Source organism: Glandiceps talaboti, chromosome 18, assembly GCF_964340395.1.
Source record: "Glandiceps talaboti chromosome 18, keGlaTala1.1, whole genome shotgun sequence".
Taxonomy (NCBI): domain Eukaryota; kingdom Metazoa; phylum Hemichordata; class Enteropneusta; family Spengelidae; genus Glandiceps; species Glandiceps talaboti.
The window spans coordinates 3,223,063-3,232,154 of NC_135566.1; positions in this window are offsets into that span (position 1 = coordinate 3,223,063).

Consider the following 9,092-nt stretch of genomic DNA (forward strand, 5'->3'; position numbering starts at 1 on the left):
TAGGATGCGTTCAGATTCGAAAGATATCTTGAAAGTATAAAGAAAGTATGAGATTTTCCGTTTATTTTCTATGAATTTTTTTTATATATTGTATCCTCAATTATCTAGAATCTACTCAAAAGTTCATGTTTTCTATTATAAATCTAAAATATGATTTGCCTCGGCCATGGAGACGTTTTATTACTGCCAACAAAAAAGTGACATTTTTCAACTATTACGCAATAAGTCGTTTTTGCAGTCGAAACGGTCGCAATTTCGCGTTATTTGACCTTCGTGAAGAAATGGGCCTTTTGGGCTGTATACTGCCATCTACAGGCGACCTTATGTTTATCTTCGTTTGCTAGGCTTGGATTTGGCTTGAGAGCCAATTATAAATGTTCAGGCAATAGAATTATCCTTTTTAATATTCATAATTTTAGGCGATAGTTGTGTGTGTGTACTCAACATCAACTAATATATCAAGATTCTCCCCTGTGCGATTGGATGTGAACGAAATTTGGAATTTATGATAAAAATGGATTTTCTGTTATTATTTCAAAGATATATTTTTCATAAATTATCGAAACTCTTCTAAATGTAATGTTTTACCATTAACAACTCATAAAATAAGCTTTACTTGGGCCCTAAACACCTGTTACCATTGATAATACAAAGAAAGTGACATTTTTCAACTATTACGCAATAAGTCGTTTTTGCAGTCGAATGTACCCCAATTTCGCCTTTTTTGACCTTTGTGAAGAAATCGCACTTTTGGGCTGTATACTGCCATCTACAGGCGACCTTATGTTTATCTTCGTTTTGCTAGGCTTGGATTCAGCTTGAGAGCCAATTATAAAATGTTCAGGTAATAAAATTATCCTTTTTAATATTCATAATTTTAGATGATATTTGTGTATGTGTGTGTGTACTCAACATCAACTAATATATCAAGATTCTCCCCTGTGCGATCGGATGTGAACGAAATTTGGAATTTATGATAAAAATGGATTTTCTGTTATTATTTCAAAGATATATTTTTCATAAATCATCGAAACTCTTCTAAATGTAATGTTTTACCATTAACAACTCATAAAATATGCTTTACTTGGGCCCTAAACACCTGTTACCATTGATAATACAAAGAAAGTGACATTTTTCAACTATTACGCAATAAGTCGTTTTTGCAGTCGAATGTACCCCAATTTCGCCTTTTTTGACCTTTGTGAAGAAATCGCACTTTTGGGCTGTATACTGCCATCTACAGGCGACCTTATGTTTATCTTCGTTTTGCTAGGCTTGGATTCAGCTTGAGAGCCAATTATAAATGTTCAGGTAATAAAATTATCCTTTTTAATATTCATAATTTTAGACGATATTTGTGTGTGTGTACTCAACATCAACTAATATATCAAGATTCTCCCCTGTGCGATCGGATGTGAACGAAATTTGGAATTTATGATAAAAATGGATTTTCTGTTATTATTTCAAAGATATATTTTTCATAAATCATCGAAACTCTTCTAAATGTAATGTTTTTCCATTAACAACTCATAAAATATGCTTTACTTGGGCCCTAAACACCTGTTACCATTGATAATACAAAGAAAGTGACATTTTTCAACTATTACGCAATAAGTCGTTTTTGCAGTCGAATGTACCCCAATTTCGCCTTTTTTGACCTTTGTGAAGAAATCGCACTTTTGGGCTGTATACTGCCATCTACAGGCGACCTTATGTTTATCTTCGTTTTGCTAGGCTTGGATTCAGCTTGAGAGCCAATTATAAAATGTTCAGGTAATAAAATTATCCTTTTTAATATTCATAATTTTAGATGATATTTGTGTATGTGTGTGTGTACTCAACATCAACTAATATATCAAGATTCTCCCCTGTGCGATCGGATGTGAACGAAATTTGGAATTTATGATAAAAATGGATTTTCTGTTATTATTTCAAAGATATATTTTTCATAAATCATCGAAACTCTTCTAAATGTAATGTTTTACCATTAACAACTCATAAAATATGCTTTACTTGGGCCCTAAACACCTGTTACCATTGATAATACAAAGAAAGTGACATTTTTCAACTATTACGCAATAAGTCGTTTTTGCAGTCGAATGTACCCCAATTTCGCCTTTTTTGACCTTTGTGAAGAAATCGCACTTTTGGGCTGTATACTGCCATCTACAGGCGACCTTATGTTTGTCTTCGTTTTGCTAGGCTTGGATTCAGCTTGAGAGCCAATTATAAATGTTCAGGTAATAAAATTATCCTTTTTAATATTCATAATTTTAGACGATATTTGTGTGTGTGTACTCAACATCAACTAATATATCAAGATTCTCCCCTGTGCGATCGGATGTGAACGAAATTTGGAATTTATGATAAAAATGGATTTTCTGTTATTATTTCAAAGATATATTTTTCATAAATCATCGAAACTCTTCTAAATGTAATGTTTTTCCATTAACAACTCATAAAATATGCTTTACTTGGGCCCTAAACACCTGTTACCATTGATAATACAAAGAAAGTGACATTTTTCAACTATTACGCAATAAGTCGTTTTTGCAGTCGAATGTACCCCAATTTCGCCTTTTTTTACCTTTGTGAAGAAATCGCACTTTTGGGCTGTATACTGCCATCTACAGGCGACCTTATGTTTATCTTCGTTTTGCTAGGCTTGGATTCAGCTTGAGAGCCAATTATAAATGTTCAGGTAATAAAATTATCCTTTTTAATATTCATAATTTTAGATGATATTTGTGTGTGTGTGTGTGTGTACTCAACATCAACTAATATATCAAGATTCTCCCCTGTGCGATTGGATGTGAACGAAATTTGGAATTTATGATAAAAATGGATTTTCTGTTATTATTTCAAAGATATATTTTTCATAAATCATCGAAACTCTTCTAAATGTAATGTTCTACCATTAACAACTCATAAAATATGTTTTACTTGGGCCCTAAACACCTGTTGCCGTTGATAATACAAAGAAAGTGACATTTTTCAACTATTACGCAATAAGTCGTTTTTGCAGTCGAATGTACCCCGATTTCGCCTTTTTTGACCTTTGTGAAGAAATCGCACTTTTGGGCTGTATACTGCCATCTACAGGCGACCTTATGTTTATCTTCGTTTTGCTAGGCTTGGATTCAGCTTGAGAGCCAATTATAAATGTTCAGGTAATAAAATTATCCTTTTTAATATTCATAATTTTAGACGATATTTGTGTGTGTGTGTGTGTGTACTCAACATCAAATAATATATCAAGATTCTCCCCTGTGCGATCGGATGTGAACGAAATTTGGAATTTATGATAAAAATGGATTTTCTGTTATTATTTCAAAGATATATTTTTCATAAATCATCGAAACTCTTCTAAATGTAATGTTTTACTATTAACAACTCATAAAATATGTTTTACTTGGGCCCTAAACACCTGTTGCCGTTGATAATACAAAGAAAGTGACATTTTTCAACTATTACGCAATAAGTCGTTTTTGCAGTCGAATGTACCCCAATTTCGCCTTTTTTGACCTTTGTGAAGAAATCGCACTTTGGGGCTGTATACTGCCATCTACAGGCGACCTTATGTTTATCTTCGTTTTGCTAGGCTTGGATTCAGCTGCTAGAGCCAATTATAAATGTTCAGGCAATAAAATTATCCTTTTTAATATTCATAATTTTAGACGATATTTGTGTGTGTGTGTACTCAACATCAACTAATACATCAAGATTCTCCCCTGTGCGATCGGATGTGAACGAAATTTGGAATTTATGATAAAAATGGATTTTCTGTTATTATTTCAAAGATATATTTTTCATAAATCATAGAAACTCTTCTAAATGTAATGTTTTACCATTAACAACTCATAAAATATGCTTTACTTGGGCCTTAAACACCTGTTGCCGTTGATAATACAAAGAAAGTGACATTTTTCAACTATTACGCAATAAGTCGTTTTTGCAGTCGAATGTACCCCAATTTCGCCTTTTTTGACCTTTGTGAAGAAATCGCACTTTTGGGCTGTATACTGCCATCTACAGGCGACCTTATGTTTATCTTCGTTTTGCTAGGCTTGGATTCAGCTTGAGAGCCAATTATAAATGTTCAGGTAATAAAATTATCCTTTTTAATATTCATAATTTTAGACGATATTTGTGTGTGTGTGTGTACTCAACATCAAATAATATATCAAGATTCTCCCCTGTGCGATCGGATGTGAACGAAATTTGGAATTTATGATAAAAATGGATTTTCTGTTATTATTTCAAAGATATATTTTTCATAAATCATCGAAACTCTTCTAAATGTAATGTTTTACTATTAACAACTCATAAAATATGTTTTACTTGGGCCCTAAACACCTGTTGCCGTTGATAATACAAAGAAAGTGACATTTTTCAACTATTACGCAATAAGTCGTTTCTGCAGTCGAATGTACCCCAATTTCGCCTTTTTTGACCTTTGTGAAGAAATCGCACTTTTGGGCTGTATACTGCCATCTACAGGCGACCTTATGTTTATCTTCGTTTTGCTAGGCTTGGATTCAGCTTGAGAGCCAATTATAAATGTTCAGGTAATAAAATTATCCTTTTTAATATTCATAATTTTAGACGATATTTGTGTGTGTGTGTACTTAACATCAAATAATACATCAAGATTCCCCCCTGTGCGATCGGATGTGAACGAAATTTGGAATTTATGATAAAAATGGATTTTCTGTTATTATTTCAAAGATATATTTTTCATAAATCATAGAAACTCTTCTAAATGTAATGTTTTACCATTAACAACTCATAAAATATGCTTTACTTGGGCCCTAAACACCTGTTGCCAATGACAATACAAAGAAAGTGACATTTTTCAACTATTACGCAATAAGTCGTTTTTGCAGTCGAAACGGTCGCAATTTCGCGTTATTTGACCTTTGTTAAGAAATGGGCCTTTTGGGCTGTATACTGCCATCTACAGGTGACCTTATGTTTATCTTCGTTTTGCTAGGCTTGGATTCAGTTTGAGAGCCAATTATAAATGTTCAGGCAATAAAATTATCCTTTTTAATATTCATAATTTTAGACGATATTTGTGTGTGTACTCAACATCAACTAATATATCAAGATTCTCCTATATGCAATCGGATGTGAACGAAATTTGGAATTTATGATAAAAATGGATTTTCTGTTATTATTTCAAAGATATATTTTTCATAAATCATCGAAACTCTTCTAAATGTAATGTTTTACCATTAACAACTCATAAAATATGCTTTACTTGGGCCCCAAACACCTGTTGTCATCGACAATACAAAGAAAGTGACATTTTTCAACTATTACGCAATAAGTCGTTTTTGCAGTCGAATGTACCCCAATTTCGCCTTTTTTGACCTTTGTGAAGAAATCGCACTTTTGGGCTGTATACTGCCATCTACAGGCGACCTTATATTTATCTTCGTCTTTCAAAGTACTATGGGCAACGTTCTGAGCCAATAATTTAATTATTGCTGGGGGGGGGGGGGGGGGAGGAAGGGTGTCTCCGAGGCCAATCGCATTCTATGTTTACACTCTAGTCATCCACTATATGCACTATCTACTTGTTTTGCACTAACAAAATTGCTTATAGCCTATAAACAGATTGAATACATTGAGAGACACCACATACTGGGTTGAAATCAGTGAAATCATTTTGGGTATTATGGGTTGTAAATGATGTCATACTCAAACACTTGTAATTGTCACACACAATACGCACATAAAAAGACACAAACACATTTATTTTTCGCCACTCACCCAACAATATATTACCATCAACATAGAGGTATTGCCATTGGTCATATACAATATATTTACAATTCAAATAATATTAGAGAAAAAATATTGAGCTATTAAACAGCTTTCTTTGCAATTCAAAATAAAAACACGATTATACATGAAAAAAAGTGTTCTGTTTTGTTTTTTTCTTGTACTGGATACATTGAGTTAGCAGAAATCTAGAATGACTTAATAAGGATAAAACATTGGTTTGGCAGGCCTAGACTAGGCACACACTAGTTAATAATGTGATGGTGTGTTTGAAAATCCTGTTTTCCAAGTACCTATACAATTAATAAAGAAGCTTGTATGAAAATCCTGATCTCCAAGTACCTATATAATTAATAAAGATTATTTGAAAATCTTGATCTCCAAGTACCTATATGATTAATAAAAATTCTTTTTTTTACAGAACTGATGCAAATATCTGACTTATTTGCCTCTGTACCTCACATACAGCCATTTCATGAAAAAAACTTTTCAATAAAATCATTTGTACAGACTAGATGTTTAAAAAAAAAGAAAAGAAAATGTGATAGAAAAAAATTACCAACTCTCTCATCATCAAAAGAGATAAAACTTGGAAGCATTTGTTATTCAAAGTACCCATAGGACAGAATATACAGATTGTACACTGACAGTGGTTGAAATGACACAAAAACAATATACAAGCGCGCTCTTATCACTTTCACACAGCCGTAAACATTCTTTGTATAAAAAATAATCTTTTTTTTTTAAATGCAAATTTTACAGTGAAGGCAGTGTATTTTGCTTCACTACTATTCATGGGAAGGGAAACAAGAATAAACGCAAGGACATTTTGTATTTTGATATTAAGTACTCATTTTTTTTCATAATTTTATATTCAGTGAAATGCATTAAGACTTCTGCAACTTCTTGTGGAACATAGGCAAGTAAAAAACTTTGGTATTTCAAGCAAAGTGCACCAACGCATTATTTTCCCCAAATGTTCTACAGTCTGAGCATTGTAGAAGTGAAGTGATATATCATAAGTACTAGTTTACCTCTGAACTGTGACCTTTGGGACAAAAGAACTTTTCGATAATTTCTGAATGTGAATTCAGACAACAGAAAAATACACATCCTGGTACTTTACATCACATAATGGTATTTTATATCTACTTAGCAGACAGAAAATGGTTGCTGATCCCCCCCCCCCCCCAATCTGAATACCAGGATGTGAAACCTTAGAGTTTATGATACGGTCACACAGTTGGAGAAAGTTCTCCTGTCGTCTACTGGAAAAGAGCCATTATTTTAATAATTTTACTGGCACATTAAATCATTAACCACAATGGCAAAAAGAAATTCTGATGTGTCCATGTGCTATGCCTCAAATCCATCAGAAGTAAATTCTGATAATGGAGGAAAGCAACGAACACAAACAAATACACACACACACACACAGACACACACACACACATACATACACATACACACACACACAGACACACATACATACACATACACACACACATACATACATACACATACACACACACACATACAGTACATACATACATACATACACACACACACACATACATACATACACATACACACACACATACAGTACATACATACATACATACATACATACATACATACATACATACACACACACATACAGTACATACATACATACATACATACACACACACATACATACACATACATACATACATACATACATACATACATACACACACACACACACATACATACATACATACATACATACATACATACATACACTAATTTACATACCTAGTCAAGAGTTTTCAAATTCATACAAGTCTCTACACTTCTGCCTTAGAAATAGTTACTATGGTAACTTGTCAATAAATACATTATGAATGGCACTGCTTCCTAGTAAATAAAAATATTCCAAATGTTCCATATCCTCATATAAAAAGCTCTACGACATTAACAGAGTCCACATTCAAATAAATTAAGAGTATTATAATACATTGAATGATGAGAATGGTCTTAAGTAGTTATATTTGCACTGACTATTTCTTTACTGATAGCTACTGACACAGCCCACTGCCACCACTAAACAGCCAAGGTTGACTTTTGACCTGTTAAATTTAACTCAGGGGTGAAAGGGGCACAATGTATCACTTTAGACTTTTGGTGTTTATTTTAACGGGCCACATTCCGTACCTTGATGTTTACTGCAGACTCATGAATAGGCACACAGTCTCTCACTGAGCAGTGTTTTCATCAATGCATATAAAATTAACCATTGATTCATTTATAATGATAATGAGCAGACTGTATTTAGACATAACACAACAGTGGTCTTGGTTGTAAGATGTGGCTACTAGTGATGGCAGTAGCACCCCTAGCTTCATGATCAAGCATTCTGTAGTTACTTGCCTCACATGGCAGATATCCAGTGCAATTGAACACTTCGTCTAGCGGCTCAAAGTCTTTGCTTTGTACCTTGGTTTAGTTACATCTCTCTAATAAGTATGCATTATTTTGACTATCCGTCAAGGTCTGTTATACTGCTGTCTACATATGTACAGTTGATGTGCTTGGACATATCTCTACTCTGCGTAGGGTAGAAGCACGCAGTGTCACACGTGTCACACCACTTGGTTTCTTATGAACAAATATCTACGCAAGTCGACTACGAAACTTTATAATTATACAGTAATGGAAACATCCTCTATAATATTTTACATATGATGTTTTGTAAGTACTTAGCTGGCAATGTCACAGAGATAGGCATGCCAACATTCAATTTTTTTTGTGGTGGCAAAAACATGGCAGTGGTGTAGTTCAAAGGTGAAACTGTCCTTTCCAGTGAACAGCGCCCTCTAACAGTAGTCAGGGACATGATATTGATGAAGCATCTATTTTCCAAGGACTTCAAACAGATGCAAAAGATATTACCAATTTCAATCTTTTTATGAGTAATCTATTTTTGCAAATTTGTCATGACCATAATTCACCACTAAAGGGCAAAATTCATTGAAAAGGTACATTATGTTGGAAAGAGCAGAATTTGTGTATGAAACCTCTCAAGTTAAGTGAAATATTAACTCCTTCTTGTTGAAAATGTTTAGATTCATCTTGAGATTTTGCAGACAAGTAAATGGGATATCAGCAAAGAAGTGTCTCACCACCAGAAAACTTAAAACATGTTTTAGGCCGTGAAAAATACAAATGGTGGACAGAACAACCATAAATATACCATTTACGATTGCATGAGTTTTACTGCCTTTTATGGGAGTGTGCATGTATGTGTGTGTGTGTGTGTG